At 39.6% G+C, this 17470-nt stretch overlaps 1 pseudogene; it reads right to left on the bottom strand.

Moving 5' to 3' along the window:
• Positions 1-4570: 4570 nt before the first annotated feature.
• On the bottom strand, positions 4571-5504 carry LOC101141571 (olfactory receptor 52B2-like; annotated as a pseudogene).
• Positions 5505-17470: the final 11966 nt, after the last annotated feature.

A 17470-nucleotide genomic window follows, 5' to 3' on the forward strand; every position in this document is an offset into this window, starting at 1 on the left:
AGGAGCTGAAATTGTGGCAATAATCAATAGCTTACCAACGAAAAACAGTCCAGGACCAGATGGATTCACAGCCGAATTCTACCAGAGGTACAAGGAGGAACTGGTACCATTCCTTCTGAAACTACTCCAATCAATAGAAAAAGAGGGAATCCTCCTTAACTCATTTTATGAGGCCAGCATCATCCTGATACCAAAGCCGGGCAGAGACACAACCAAAAAAGAGAATTTTAGACCAATATCCTTGATGAACATTGATGCAAAAATCCTCAATAAAATACTGGCAAACCAAATCCAGCAGCACATCAAAAAGCTTATCCACCATGATCAAGTGGGCTTCATCCCTGGGATGCAAGGCTGGTTCAACATATGCAAATCAATAAATGTAATCCAGCATATAAACAGAACCAAAGACAAAAACCACATGATTATCTCAATAGATGCAGAAAAAGCCTTTGACAAAATTCAACAACCTTCATGCTAAAAACTCTCAATAAATTAGGTATTGATGGGACATATCTCAAAATAATAAGAGCTATCTATGACAAACCCACAGCCAATATCATACTGAATGGGCAAAAACTGGAAGCATTCCCTTTGAAAACTGGCACAAGACAGGGATGCCCTCTCTCACCACTCCTATTCAACATAGTGTTGGAAGTTCTGGCCAGGGCAATCAGGCAGGAGAAGGAAATAAAGGGTATTCAATTAGGAAAAGAGGAAGTCAAATTGTCCCTGTTTGCAGTCGACATGATTGTATATCTAGAAAACCCCATTGTCTCAGCCCAAAATCTCCTTCAGCAGATAAGCAACTTCAGCAAAGTCTCAGGATACAAAATCAACATGCAAAAATCACAAGCATTCTTATACATCAACAACAGACAAACAGAGAGCCAAATCATGAGTGAACTCCCATTCACAATTGCTTCAAGGAGAATAAAATACCTAGGAATCCAACATACAAGGGACGTGAAGGACCTCTTCAAGGAGAACTACAAACCACTCCTCAAGGAAATAAAAGAGGATACAAATGGAAGAACATTCCATGCTCATGGATAGGAAGAATCAATATCGTGAAAATGGCCGTACTGCCCAAGGTAATTTATAGATTCAATGCCATCCCCATCAAGCTACCAATGACTTTCTTCACAGAATTGGAAAAAACTACTTTAAAGTTCATATGGAACCAAAAAAGAGCCCGCATCTCCAAGTCAATCCTGAGCCAAAAGAACAAAGCTGGAGGCATCACACTACCTGACTTCAAACTATACTACAAGGCTACAGTAACCAAAACAGCATGGTACTGGTACCAAAACAGAGATATAGATCAATGGAACAGAACAGAGCCCTCAGAAATAACGCCACATATCTACAACTATCTGATCTTTGACAAACCTGAGAAAAACAAGCAATGGGGAAAGGATTCCCTATTTAATAAATGGTGCTGGGAAAACTGGCTAGTCATATGTAGAAAGCTGAAACTGGATCCCTTCCTTACACCTTATACAAAAATCAATTCAAGATGGATTAAAGACTTAAACGTTAGACCTAAAACCATAAAAACCCTAGAAGAAAACCTAGGCATTACCATTCAGGACATAGGCATGGGCAAGGACTTCATGTCTAAAACACCAAAAGCAATGGCAACAAAAGCCAAAATTGACAAATGGGATCTCATTAAACTAAAGAGCTTCTGCACAGCAAAAGAAACTACCATCAGAGTGAACAGACAACCTACAAAATGGGAGAAAATTTTCGCAACCTACTCATCTGACAAAGGGCTAATATCCAGAATCTACTATGAACTCAAACAAATTTACAAGAAAAAAACAAACAACCCCATCAAAAAGTGGGCAAAGGACATGAACAGACACTTCTCAGAAGAAGACATCTATGCAGCCAAAAAACACATGAAAAAATGCTCACCATCACTGGCCGTCAGAGAAATGCAAATCAAAACCACAATAAGATACCATCTCACACCAGTTAGAATGGCAATCATTAAAAAGTCAGGAAACAACAGGTGCTGGAGAGGATGTGCAGAAATAGGAACACTTTTACACTGTTGGTGGGACTGTAAACTAGTTCAACCATTGTGGAAGTCAGTGTGGCGATTCCTCAAGGATCTAGAACTAGAAATACCATTTGACCCAGCCATCCCATTACTGGGTATATACCCAAAGGACTATAAATCATGCTGCTATAAAGACACATGCACACGTATGTTTATTGCGGCATTATTCACAATAGCAAAGACTTGGAACCAACCCAAATGTCCAACGATGATAGACTGGGTTAAGAAAATGTGGCTCATATACACCATGGAATACTATGCAGCCATAAAAAACGATGAGTTCATGTCCTTTGTAGGGACATGGATGAAATTGGAAATCATCATTCTCAGTAAACTATCGCAAGGACAAAAAACCAAACACCGCATGTTCTCAGTCATAGGTGGGAAGTGAAGAATTCCCACCTATGGAGTGTTGGGTGGGACTTTGGAGTCTCTCCTGTGGAGAGAATTTGGGTGTGGTCTCTACATTGGGAAAAGGGAGCAAATAAATATTAAGTAACCAAAAGTACAGATGGTGACAGAGACAATTAATACTGCAAATCCATGAGTACTCCTATATTTCCCAGCTTTCCCTGCAGTTGAGTTGGGGCCATGAGGCCACATGCTTATCAGTGAAAATGTGAATAAAAGTGATGAACTACTTAAGACCAAGACAGTTAATAATTGCTCTGTCTCATGCTTCTCTCTCTTTCCTGGCTTTAGCAACTCTGAAAAATGTATGTTTACATAACATCACAAGATGGAGGGATTCAGGATTCCTGAGCCACTAAATGGATAATGGATCCTATTGACACACACTACACTTTAAATGATAGAGGCATGAACTTTGTTTTGATAATTCACTGAAATTGTATGATGCATTACTGTAGCATAGCCTAAGCTACCCTTCTAATACAGACATGTTTATTTTGAGATACCTACTAAATATACAACTGGAGAAGTCAAGAAATAGTTCACTATATAAATATGGATCTCAAGGGAAAAGGCTGAGCTGAAGGGAACAGTTTGGAAGTAATCATAATTTATAAATGGAATTTAAAGCTATTCAAATTTAGCTCTGATTAGATTTTTTAAAAGGTACAAATAGGTAAGAGGAACTAACATCATAGAATATTAGCTTGCTTCATTTTTCTAACATCTGAATATATGATATATCATTTTTCCTATTATCAATGTGGGCCCAAAACTTGTTCTTTGTTCCTGTGAGTTCAGACCCTCAGCTCTCTATGAGTAGTGCCTGTGTCAGTGTCACCTGGCCCATTTCCTGGATGAATAAAAGGATTTTTTTTTATATTTATTTATTTATTTTGAGACGAAGTCTCACTTTGTCGCCCAGGCTGGAGTGCAATGGCGCGATCTCAGCTCACTGCAACCTCTGCCTACTGGGTTCAAGCAATTCTCCTGCCTCAGCCTCCCGAGTAGCTGGGATTACAGACACCCGCAACCATGTCTGGCTAATTTTGTATTTTTAGTAGAGATGGGGTTTCACCATGTTGGTCAGGCTGGTCTTGAAGTCCTGACCTCAGCTGATCCACCCACCTTAGCCTCCCGAAGTGCTGGGATTACAGGCATGAGCCACTGCACCCAACCTGTAAAAGGATTTTAAAATATAATAATGGTGATCGTTCCTTACATATAAAATATAATCAATGCAAACCTTAATCCTTTTTCAACAGCTTAGTGGGGTTCTCCCAACACACACCTTTTTTTTTTTTTTTTGAGACAGAATCTCTTGCTCTGTCATCCATGCTGGTGTGCAGTGGTGTGATCTCGGCTCACTGCAACCCCAGCCTCCCAGGTTCAAATGATCCTCCTGCCTCAGCCTCCCAAGTAGCTGGAATTGCAGACATGCGCTACCATGACTAGCTAATTTTGTGTGTGTGTGTGTATTTTTAGTAGACATGGGGTTTCTCCATGTTGGCCAGGCTCGTCTCAGGCTCCTCACTTCAAATAATCCATCTGCCTCAGCCTCCCAAAGTACTGGGATTACAAGTGTGAGCCACCATTCTGGAGTTTGTGGTAATGACAGCAGTGATGCTGGAGATGATGATGATCATGACACAGCCTTGGAAGGTAAGCAGGAGGAGGCAGAAGAGCCTCTGGAAATATTGGGACTCTCATATACATCAAATCTAAGACATCTTCCTCAGGCAACAAACTTCACGTTAAAATTATAGCTAACATGAGATCCCACGTAATACTGGGCAATGTGCCAAGTAGTTTACATATTTAATTTAATCCTTACAAAAACTTTAGAGCATAGATATGAGCAGTTCAACTTTACAGGTTAAAACTAAATTTTCAAAAGATGGGAACCTCTCCATGATTTTTCAAAATCAGAAAGTCAAGGAGCCAGGATTTGAATCCAAGTATATTTTATTCCAAAGTCCATGTGCTTTCTGCTACAACACACTATAGGGCCTAAACTTGGGAACTTGATTGGCAACTTCTCTTTTCTCCTACTGGTAAGAGAAAACTGTGAAGGGACCATGAACTGTCTCAAGACTTCCCCACCACAGATAACATGTCAGCCGTACTGTCCCTGATTTGCTTGGTCTTCCCTCCGTAGATAATGGGGTTAAGCATGGGGGAACTAGCACGTAGAGATTTGCCAGAAGTATGTGGACATGATGGGGGATATTCTTGCCAAAGTGGTGGGTCAGGAAAGTAAAAAATGATGGGATGAAGAAGAGGAGAATAACTCCAATGTAGAACCACAGGTGTTAAGAGCTTTGTGCTGGGAATCCTGGGAAGGAAGTCTAAACACAGCTTGGAGGATCAAAGTGTAGGAAAAACCAATGAATGCAACATCTACCAAAACCGATGCCATTGGCACTGAAAAGCCATACCAGATATTGACAGTTATGTCAGCACAGGACAATCGGGCCACCCCAATGTGCTCACAGTATGAGTGGGGGATGATATTGGTCTGAGAGTATGGCAGCCTCTTCAGCAGGAATATGACAGGAAAAATTGTCCCAATGCTTCATCCCCAGATTGCCAGGGTCATTTTTCCAATTACCATAGGAGTTAAGATGGTAGTGTATCTCAAGGGAGTACAAATGGCTACGTAACTGTCAAATGCCATGGCCAGCAGGATTCCTGACTCAGCCACAAAGGCAACATGAATGAAAAACATCTGAGTAATGCAGGCATCAAAGGCTATCTCCCCAGCATGGACCCAGAAGATCGCCAAGGCCTTAGGCACAGTGGTGGTGGATAGCAGGATATCAGTGCCAGCCAGCATGGATAGGAAGACATGGAGGGTGTGTTCACTGAGGACAACTAGGATCAGGGCTCCATTTCCCAAGACTGCAGTGATGTACATAAGGTAGAAAAGAATGGAAAGCCAGATGTGGTATTGCTCCAGTCCTGGGATGCCAAGGAGAATGAATAGAGTGGGATGGAAGGTGGTGAGATTAGCACCAAACATGCCTTCTTTTGGAGTCTCTCTATGAAGACTAAAGAACATGAGAGTTAGTCAGCAGAGCCAGTTGTAAGTTCCACTAAAAGTTGAACACGGAATCAATCACTAATGCCTTGACTGAGAGTATATAATGTTATTCTTCCACTTCTCACATTATAATTGCAGATACAAATATAAACAAAGGTTTCTGATCACATCTCAGCAATATCTAGAAGCCATACATACCTCCCCATTCTCATCGGCATGTTCTTGCTCAGGCTTTGATCATCATTTACCTGTTCTGTTGCAACAGTGTCCTAAACTAATCTGGTCTCCCTGTCTTCCAGCTTCCCAACCTCAACTCCTTCACATTCATCAGCTATGTTACAGTCTGGTTGGTATGCTCAAAACAAATATCTTCGTCTGTTTTCTCTTATTACTCTTATATAATTATTTATTGACTTATGAAGTCCAAAGTTCTCAAGCATGCAAAGCCCTCCACAATCCCACTGTTACTTTCTTCTCCAGCTTTAATCGCCTGTAGACTCTAATTAAGCTAAATTAGATTATTTATACTAAATATTCTCCACACAAAACCTGGGTTTCTAACTCTCATGACTTTTCTCAAGTTTTTACCCTAACCTGGAACATACTTTTCTATCTTTACTATTTGTTGAAACACTGATCTTCCAATTCACAGCTTAAATATTTATTATTGGGGAAGCCTTTCCTAGGTTCAAATCCTAGCCTTCTGATTTTCTGATTATTGGCAAAAAGAGTTTTTCACATATCAGAAATTTAGCCTGATCTGTGAAATTGAACTATCCACACTTATTTTGCAAGAATTAATTTAAATACTTTCTGCAAACTGCCCAGCATAGTGCCTGGAAGAGAAACACCAAACAAATGCTAGTTATTGGTATTATGTGGATCAGTACAACTTAGTAGACATGTTAGAAACCAATAAAAATATATTTAGAATTCAAAATGTGATAAAGTAGCATTCAATTTAGTGGGGGAAAGGAAAGCCTATTTGATTAATGGCTTTGAGATATTGGACTATATTATTTTTGTAAGAGAGTAAAATTAGTTCCCACCTTACTCAGTAAACAAACAGAAATTCCAGATTAATTAAAGATGTACATTTTTAAGATGAAACTATAAAAATATTTTCTAAACTTAAATGAGGGTCTGAAGCAAAAACATGATAAAATGTTTTGAAGGTTGGAAAGATCTGACTGAGATAAGAAAACCAAATTTCATAGAAAGTAGCCACTGAATGATGCAATTATGTAAAAATGTAGTCAATAATAAATAACAATTTTTGGAGAAAAAAACACAAAACATGTAATATACAGGAGGTTAATATATTCTTAAACACTAAAAGTTGGTATAATTGAAAAAGAAAAAATTAGAAAATGTGCAAAGAATTAAAATAGATAAAGTCAATGAAAAAAACAGATGGCCAATATACATATGACTAGATGCTTGACCTTACAAAATTTCAAGAAATGAAAATTAGCATCATCTTGAAATATCATAATTCTCTTATTATATTGGAAAACATTAGGAAAACAGCCCCCACTGCTGGTGGCAGGTAACTTAGTATAGTGATTTTGGAAAGTAATTTAACAGTAGCTATTAAGAATTCTAATTGTTCAAATCATTTAATCTGATAATATCACTTTTGGCAACTACCTGCTGAAATTACAGCTTAAGAACATAGAGATATATCTATAAGGATATTCTTTGGTACATTGCTGCAATGGCAAAAGAAACTGTTAACACTTCCATATCCATCAATAGGACAGTAAATAAATTATGGTACACATATTACAATGGAATGTTTTGTTTCCATTAAAAATTAAAAAGTATTCATCATGGCATACAGTTTGTTTGTTTATTTATTTATTTATTTATTTATTTATTTATTTGAGGCACAGTCTCACTCTATTGCCCAGGCTAGAGTACAGTGGCATGATCTCGGTTCACTGCAACCTCTACCACCCGGGTTCCAGCGATTCTCCTGCCTCAGCTTCCCAAGTAGCTGGGACTACAGGCGCACACCACCATGCCTGGCTAATTTTTGTATTTTTAGTAAAGACAGGGTTTGGCCATGTTGGCCAGGCTGTTCTTGAATTCCTGACCTCAGGTGATCTGCCCACCTCAGCCTCCCAAAGTGCTAGGATTACAGGTGTGAGCCACCATGCCCAGGCTCTTGTAGTTAAGTTTAAAAAAGCAAACTGAAGATTAAAGTGTGTAAGATAATTCTTTTTTCTGTCTATCAGGATACTTTATATTACGAATAAGAGAAAATCCAACTCAATTTTGGCCTGCAACAAAGGGGATGTCTTTGCCCTGTAACTGAAAAATATGACTCTAGTATCAGGTTTATCTAAAGATTCAAGACATCATTGGGGGCACCATTTCTTTATAACTCTCTTAGCCCTCCAGATGTTGACTCTCCTAGGACCAGAAATAAGGTGAGATGAGTGAGACACTTACCTTGAGTGCAAAATTTAAGTGGGTACCAAAAAACCACAGTAAGCAAGATAAATACTTTAATACAATGTTTTAGAATGAAAATTAATGCAAAAAATTCACAGTGAACACAATATTAAAATTTTAAATAAAGATAGGATCTGACAGTGCTATATACTGAGCTATTGTTTGGAGTCTGAAGCCCTTATAAATGTTTTCTTGTATTATTAATAGCTAAATTTTTTCAATAATTTTATTTTGAATATATTATTCATTATTTTTTCCATTAAAGCCAATAAAAATTTTTTAATTCTAATTTTTATCTAAATAAAATATTTAAACTTATACTAATGTTATGAGTTTTAATATGCTTACTTTTAAATATTTCAATATATTTAAAATACTTTAATATTCCAGAAAAAAAAATTAACCCTAATCCTAGCCCTGCATAGGGGAAATGTCTGCAGCAGTTCAAGATGTTAAGATGTACACATTAGATAGTGTGTACTTATAATACACTATCCAGAAGAATTGTGAAGATCTTGTCTGAATCAACAGTTTATTGGATTTATTTCAGGAAAACCTAAAAATCCTAGGAAACAAACATTTATTCCCTGCCCCAAAACTTACCCCAGTTGAAGAGAAAGTTATTCTCCAACATGGGGAAGGAGCTGCCAGATGCACAGTCTGGAGTGAAACAGGACGGTAATTGTACTTCATCCTTAGGAATCCCTGGGGTGAGGAGACAGCTTCTACCCTACTAGGTATTTAGGGAGTGTTTGGTTTAATTAGACAGATGGAGACCCCAGCAGAACCAGTCTCCAGTGATCACTGCCTCAGGAACCAAAGAGGATGGGTAATCTAACTGTCCTTCCTGCAGCGCTCTGTACATACTGTGTTTCCTAATGACTCCATATCTCTAACACATAAACACAGAATGGATTAGAGCTGCTACTAGTTAATACGTAGAATATTAAAGGCCAAGCTGTACCTACTAGACCTCAATATACATATAAACATATAAAGATAGAAGAAATAGTAGGTCAAAAGAAGCTAAGTGTATGGGGTGTGTGTGTGTGTGTGTGTGTGTGTGTGTGTGTGTAAGTGATTCCAGTTACAAAACTAGACAATATTTAACAAGGGTTCAGAGGTCAATCACCTCACCAATATTTCAATCCGTAAATATACATATGGATGCTCTATGCTAGATATTGGAACTATAATGATGAGGAAGACATTCTCTGCCCTCACAGAACTCAAGTTTTCGTGGGTTCATAAGTAGAGTTATTAATATTTAGTTGAGATGATAAATGTCATTGGTTTGGAGACCAAGAAGATAAGGTGATTACCTCTGAATTGGGGGGATCAGTGAAGAGTTCAAAGAACTCTACCATTTACCAAGTAAGTGACCTTGACTACTTATTCTCTCTGTGCCTTGGGTACCTCTGTGTATTAACCAGAGATAATAGCAACACTATCTAATGGGGTTGTATGAGAATTAAATGAGATAATGCAGCAGAGAACACAATATGGTTTCTAGCATAGAGTCATCCCTTCATAAACATGAGTTGTTGAGAGGAGCAGAGCAAGAAGGTCAAATAGAAGCCTCCACTGAGTGTCCCCCAACAGGAACATCAAACTTAACAACTATTTACACACAAAAACACAGCTTCATAAAAACCAAAAATCAGGTGAGCAGTCACAGTGCCTGGTTTTAACTTTATATCACTGAAAGAGGCACTGAAGAGTGTAGGAAAAATAGTCTTGAATCGCTGACGCCACCCCTCCCCCACCCCCCAGCAGTGGCCACGTGACACAGAGAATCTGTGCACTTGTGGGAGGAAGAGCGCAGCGATTGTGGAAGGTTTTGCATTGGAACTCAGTGCTGCCCTGTCACAGCAGAAAGCAAAACCAGGTTGAACTCAGCCAATACCCACAGAGGGAGCATTTAGATAAGCCCTAGCCACAGGTGAATCGTCCATGTCAGCGATTGGAACTTGAGCTTTGGTAAGTTTCACCACCACAAGCTAAAGTTCTCTGGAGTCCTAAATAAACTTGAAAGACAGTTAGGGCACAAGTTCTAGGCAACTCATAGGCAAGTTCTAGTGCTGTGGTGGGCTCAGAGCTAGTGGACGTGGGAGGCATGAAATCTAGTGAGACACCAGCTGAGGTGACTAAGGAAATGTTTGTACCACCCCTCCCCCAACCCCAGGCAGCACAGCTCACACAAATGAAAGTGACTCCCTTCTGCTTGAGGAGAGGGAAGTGTAAAGAGGACTTTGTCTTGCAACTTGGATATCAGCTTAGCCACAGTTGGATAGGACACCAGGCAAAGTCATGAGGCCCTCATTCCAGGCCCTAGCTCCCAGATGACATTTCTAGACACACCGTGGGCCAGAGGGGAACCCACCATCCTGAGAGGAAGGACTAAGTTCTGGCAGGATTCATCAGCTGCTGACTAAAGAGCTTTTGGTCCCTGAACAATCAGCAATACTACACAGGTAGTACCACAGTAGTAGTCGTGGGCTTTAGGTGAGACTCTGAGACGTGCTGGCTTCAGGTGAGACCCAGCATATTTCTAGCTGTGGCGGCTATAGTGAGAGATTCCTTCTGCTTGAGAAAAGCAGAGGGAAAAGTAAAGGGGACTTTGTCATGCATCTTAGGTACCAGCTCAACCCCAGTGAGGTAGAGCATCAAGTGGACTCAGGGTTCCCAGTTCTAGGTCTTAGCTCTTAGATAGCATTTCTGGACCTGCCCTAGGCAAGAGGGGAGCCCACTACCCTGAAGGGTGAGTCCCAGGTCTGGCAGCATTCACCATAGCTGACTGAAGAGCCCTGAGCCTTAAGTAAACATCAGTAGTAGCTTGGCAGTACTCCCCATGGGCCATGGGGTGGTGGCCATGGGAAGAAGCTATTCTGCCTGGGAAAGGAAAGAGTGGGGTCTTCCCTTTCCTTCCCTGGTATCTCGTGATTTGAGTGCCAGCATAGCTGCAAAGAATAGAGCACCAGGTAAATTTACAAGGTTTTTTACTGCAGTCCCTGGTCCTTAGACAGCATCTCTGGACCTGTCCAGGCCCTGGGAAAACTTATCGCCCTGAAGGGAAGGACACAAGACTGGCTGGCTTCATTGCACGCTGATCATAGACCCCTAAGGCCTTGAGCAAACACAGGTGGTAGCTAGGCAGTAAATAAGGGAAGAGAACAAGAGTCTCTGCCTAATAATACAAATAATTCTTCTGGTTATTATTTAAGACTGACAAGGTGGTACTTCTATAAGTATGCAAAACACCAGTGTTACTAGGCTTGGGGTGCCTACTAATGCAGATATGGCTTAGATCAAAACACCCAAATCTCTCCTTTGACTGGAGCAGTGAAAAAGAACAACAACAAAATTTAAAACAACAAAAGAAGATTACTACAGTAGGTGTAAGATTTTTCATTTGCCAGTTTTTAAGTTTCTTTTTTTTTCTTTTTGAGATGGAGTCTCACCTTGTCTCCCAGGCAGGAATGCAGTGGCGTGATCTCAGCTCACTGCAACCTCCGTCTCCAGAATTAAATTGATTCTCCTGCCTCAGCCTCCCAAGTAGCTGGGATTACAGGTGTGTGCCACCACACCTGGCTATTTTTTGTATTTTTAGTAGAGACAGGGTTTCACCATGTTGGCCAGGCTGGTATGGAATGCCTGACCCCAGGTGATCCACCTACCTTGGCCTCCCAAAATGCTGGGATTACAGGCAAGAGCCACAGCGCCCAGCCAGTTTTGAAATTTCTTAATTGAATTACTGGCTTTAGGGTTGAGCCCTTAGAAGAACAGGGCCAGGAAAGGGGTCTCTGGTGCCTCCTGTTTTTCCCAAGTAGTCCAGGCTGTTAGAGCTTGAATATCTGCTTTTAATTAAACTGAGTTTAACCATAGCAGTTTTTAATAAAGTCCTTTTAGAATTTCTTATGCCAAACGGCCCATATTTCTGGCTTTTGAACTTTACCAAAGGTAACCTCCCAGATGCTTAGAGAAAGGGAAATTTAAGACAGTCTGTGGAGAAGAAGAGAATAGACAAGGTCACGCAGATAATAAACCAGAAATAACTTACTTCCTGTATGGGGAATCCAGCCCAGACCACCACTGTGAAAGTGTAAAACCTTAGCTACTGAGCTACACAGCGCAGGGCAGTCTCCATTCCTTTTCCCAGAAGGAGTCTAGAGTAGTTCATTTTGAGATTGCATAGTCTTTTAACTATTTAATATATTTTTTAGAGGTAACTATGACATGAACTCTAAAATTCCTGTTCCCTGGAAGGTGGAGACCAAGAGAAAGTACATCACATGGTTAAAAGGTCAAGCTCCTAAGGACATTAAGCAAGGTGGAGACTTCATCCCATTTTTTTGTTTGTTTTTGCTGGGTCGTCTTGAAAAGTGTGTTTACAGGTGTTCTAAGCCCATGCTTTATGCTAAAGTACCCCTCAACACAGAAAAATGGAGTCATTGCACAAAATACACCAGCTTAAGACTAGCCTTAGAATTCTTTTTCATATTAATCAAAACTTTACAGAGGAGATAAACGTTGATTTTTTTTCCATTCATTCAACTGTTTGCACAGAGAGAAAGAAGGCAGAAATCTGACTGCTAAGAAATTCTAACCCTTTTGCCGGCATGCCAGGCTTCTGGCTTCCCTTTCCCTGAGTGGCCCTAGTGATCTGGCTTGCAGCCCCATTGCCCTAGGGGCCAAGCCACATCATAAAGGAAAATTATTTTTTTTTTGTTCTGGCCAGAGCAAAATACATTTGATAAAACATAAACATTAGCCACTCTGTTTAGCACCCAACAGAACGAGCAAGGCTTAAATTTGCCCCCAAATGGGCCCTGTCATCGTTAATCCAACCTCTGACTTGGAGTTTCCACACGTGGTCTCTGGGCAAGATGGTTGCCCTGAGTAACAGAAAAGACAGGAAAAGAAAAGTAGAGATGGAAAGTATTGCCTGTGGCAGGGTAAGGAGAGTAAAGAGCTTAGGGAGGCCAGAGAAAAGACCCACTCATTGCAGCAACAGTGAAAAAGTTCAGGCAGCCACTTGTCAGTAGTAGCAAAGAGATCTTTTCCAGCAGTGCCATCAGCGCTCAAGTTTCCCCTCTTAGGGAGGAAAAAGCTCCCTATGTCCCATGATCCTGTACATGCCCAGCCCTGTAACCCACAGCCATCAGCAATGAGTGCAAGGTAGATTAGCCCAAAGAGAATAGAAGTTAACATTCCATAGTGCCAAACCTGTTTTTAGCCGAGAGGGACTTTACCGAGAGGGGCCTGTAATGCCCTAAATCTTAGCAGGGACTCTAACCCTCGTAAGTTGGGCCTCTAATCCAAGGTGGTCAAGCATCCTTGCCTTTTATTAAGAGGGGTCTCTAACCTACTCTTAGGAGAGACTCTAACTCCCCTAAGTAGGGCCTCTGACACAAACCCATTCTTCACCAGGGTACTCCACAACTTGCCCAAACTCATCCAATCAGTGCTGCAGTCTGTTTCCTTTGGTTCAGTGGGCGGGGATTGGGGGTAGGGGGGCAGGGGGGGTCTCCTCAGTATTGTCCCTTTTGTGGTTTGTGAGAAAGATGTTACTGGACCCCACCACTTACCCAAAGTTAGCCTTTGGGTCAGGGGTTTCCACAATGTAGTCGCTTCCATGGTCGCCCGAAAGATGTTACGGGACTCCAACCTTTACCCAAAGGTAGCCGTTGGGTCAGGATTTCTGCATTATAGTCCCTTTGTAGTCACCAGAAATATATTACAGGACAGGGGTTCCGATATAGACCCCCAAGAGAGGGTTCTTAGATCTCACACAAGAAAGAATTCAGGGTGAGTCTGCAATGCAAAGTGAAAGCAAGTTTATTAAGAAAGTAAAGAAATAAAAGAATGGTTACTCCATAAACAGAGCAGCCCTCAGGGCTGCTGGTTGCCCATTTGTATGGTTATTTCTTGATGATATGCTAAAAAACAAAAAAAGGGGGGGGGGGTGGATTATTCATCCCTCCCCTTTTTAGACCATATAGGGTAACTTCCTGACATTGCCATGGCATTTGTAAACTGTCCTGGTGCTGGTGAGAGTGTAGCAGTGAGAACAACCAAGGTCATTCTCGTCGCCATTTTGGTTTTGGTGGGTTTTGGCCAGCTCCTTTACTGCAACCTGTTTTATCATCAAAGTCTTTATGACCTGTATCTTGTGCCACCTCCTATCTCATCCTGTGACTTAGAATGCCTTAACTGTCCGGGAATGCAGCCCAGTAGGTTTCAGCCTCATTTTACCCAGCTCCTAGTCAAGATGGAGTTGTTCTGATTCACATGCCTCTGACAGCATGACATATTAAGGTGCTGAAAGAAAAAAAAAAACTTTTAACCTAGAATAGTATATCTGGTGAAAATATCTGCTAAGCATTAAGTCCCCCAGGCAAACAAAAGCTGGGGGATTTCATCATCACCAGGCATATCCTACAAGAAAGGCTAAAGGGAGTTTTTAATCTGAAAGAAAACAATGTTAATGAGCAAGAAGAAGTCATCTGAAGTTATGAAACTCACTGGCAATAGTAAACAGAAAAAAAAACATGACAGTATGTGAACCCCAAAAATCTGAGACAGGTATCAGTTAATTTTGAAAGTTTATTTTGCCAAGGTTGAGGACACAGCCTCAGGAGGTTCTGATGACATATGCCCAAGGTGGTCAAAGCACAATTTGGTTTTATACATTTTAGGGAGATATGAGACATCAATCAACACATGTAAGGTGAACATTGGTTCAGTCTGGAAAGATAGGATGACTCAAACAGGGAGGGGGCTTCCAGGTCATAGATAGAAAAGAGACAAATGGTTGCATTCTTCTGAGTTTCTGATTAGCCTCTCCAAAGCAGGTAATTAGATATGCATTTATCTCAGTAAGCAGAGGGGTAACTTTGAATAGAATGGGAGGCAGGTTGGTTCTAAGCAATTCCTAGCTTGACTGTTCCCTTTAGCTTGGTGACTTTGGGGACCCAAGATATTTTTTCTTTCACAAGTATAGCACTGTAATTGTAGTGTATAATCTTCTCTTGACTTAAGTAGAAAAACTAAATTATGAAAAATAATAACTATAATAACTATAACAACTTTTTAAGACATAGTACAATGACATAAAGAGAAACAACAAAAATTTAAAAAGTAGGCAAAGTTAAAGTGAAGAGTTTGTGTTAGTTTACTTTTTGCATGTTTGTTTATGCAGTCAGTATTAAGCTGTCATCAGTTTGTTTTTATTTATTTATTTGTTTATTTATTTATTTATTTTTGAGACAGAGTCTTGCTCTGTTGCTCGGGCTGGAGTGTAATGGGGCGATCTTGGCTCACTGCAACCTCCACTTCCTGGATTCAAGCAATTCTCCTGCCTCAGCCTCCCGAGTAGCTGGGATTACAAGTGCACACCACCATGCCTGGCTAATTTTTGTATTTTTTAGTAGAGATGGGGTTTCACTACGTTGGCCAGGCTGGTCTCAAATTACTGACCTCAGGTGATCTGCCCACCTCAGCCTCCCAAACAGCTGGGATTACAGGCATGAGCCACCACCCCCCGCCTTGTCATCAGTTTAAAATAATGGGTTAGAAGATAGTATTTACAAGCTTCATGGTAACCTCAAATCAAAAAACATACAATAAATACACAAAAAATAAAAAGCAATAAATTAAAGCATACCACTACAGAAAATCACCTTCACTAAAAGGAAGACAGGAAAGAAAGAAGGATGAGAAGACCACAAAACAACCAGAAAAAAAATAACAAAATTGCAAGAGTAAGTTCTTACTTATCAATAATAACAATGAATGTAAATTGACTAAACTCTCCAATAAGAAGACACAAAATGGCTGAATTGATTCAAAAAAGAATCAACAATAATCTGTTGCCTACAAGAAACACACTTCACCTATAAAGACACAGAGACTGAAAATAATGGGATGGGAAAAGATTTATATCAGACAAAATAGATTTCAAGGCTAAAACTATGAGACAAAGATCATTATATAATGATTAAAAAGGTCAGTTCAGAAAGCGAATATAACAATTTAAAATATATATGCATCTTACACTGGAGCACCCAGATATATAAAGTAAACATTAGTAGAGCTAAAGAGAGAGATAGGTCCCAATGCAATAATAGCTAGAGACTTCAACACCCCACTTTCAGCATTATCCAGACAGAAAATCAACAAAGAAATATTGGACTTAATCTGCACTATAGACAAAATATGACCTAATACATATTTACAGAACATTTAATCTAATGGTTGTAGAATACACGTTCTTCTCCTCAGCACATAGATCATTCTCAAGGATAGGACAAAAGTTAGATCATGGAACAAGTATTAAAACATTAAACAAATGAAACAAGCATCTCCTCTGACAAAAATGGAATAAAGCTAGAAATCATTAACACAAGGAATTTTGGAAAGTATAAAGGCACAAAGATATTAAACAGTATATTCTTGAACAACCAGTGGATCAATGAAGAGATTAAGAAGGAAAATAAAAATTTTCTTGAAACAAATGATAGTGGAAATACAACTTATCAAAACCTATGGCATACGGCAAAAGCAGTACTAAAGTACTAACAGAGAAGTTTATAGCTAAAAGTGTCTACATCAAAAAAGAAGAAAGACTTCAAATAAACAACTTAATGATGCATCTTAAAGAACTAGAAAAGCAAGAGCAAGCCAAACCCCAAATTAGCAGAAGAAAAGAAATAATAAAGATCAGAGCAGAACTACATGAATTTGAAATGAAGAAAATACAAAAGATCAATGAAACAAAAAGTTTGTTTTTTGAAAACATAAACAAAATTGACAAACCTTTAGCCAGACTAAATAAGATAAAAGAGAGAAGGTCCAAATAAATAAAATCAGATATGAAAAAGGACACATTATAAAAACTGATACTGCAGAAATTCAAAGGATCATTAGTGGGTACTATAAGTAACTACATGCCAATAAATTAGAAAATCTAGAAGAAATGAATAAATTCCTAAACATATACAACCTGCCAAGATTGAACCATTAAGCGATTCAAAACATGAACAGGCCAATAACAAGTAACAAAATTGAAGCCATAGTAAAAAGTCTTCCAGAATTTAAAAAAAAAAATAAAAAAATCTTGGGACCTGATGGCTTCACTGTTGAATTCTAGCAAACATTTAAAGAAAAAACAATACCAATCCTACTCAAATTATTCTGAAAAATAGAGGAAGAGGGAATACTTCCAAACTCATTCTATGAAGCCAGTATTACCCTTGTACCAAAACCAAAGACATATCAAAAAGAAAACTATAGGTCAATATCACTGATGAATACTGATGCAAAAATCCTCAACAAAATACCAGCACACTGAATTCAACAGCACGCTGAAAAGATCATTCATCAAGACCAAGTGGGATTTATCCCAGGGATGCCAGATTGGTTCAACATATGCAAATCCATCAATGTGATACGTTATATCAACAGAATGAAGGACAAAAGCAACA

This window comes from Gorilla gorilla, chromosome 9 (assembly GCF_029281585.2).
Source record: "Gorilla gorilla gorilla isolate KB3781 chromosome 9, NHGRI_mGorGor1-v2.1_pri, whole genome shotgun sequence".
Classification (NCBI taxonomy): Eukaryota; Metazoa; Chordata; class Mammalia; order Primates; family Hominidae; genus Gorilla; species Gorilla gorilla.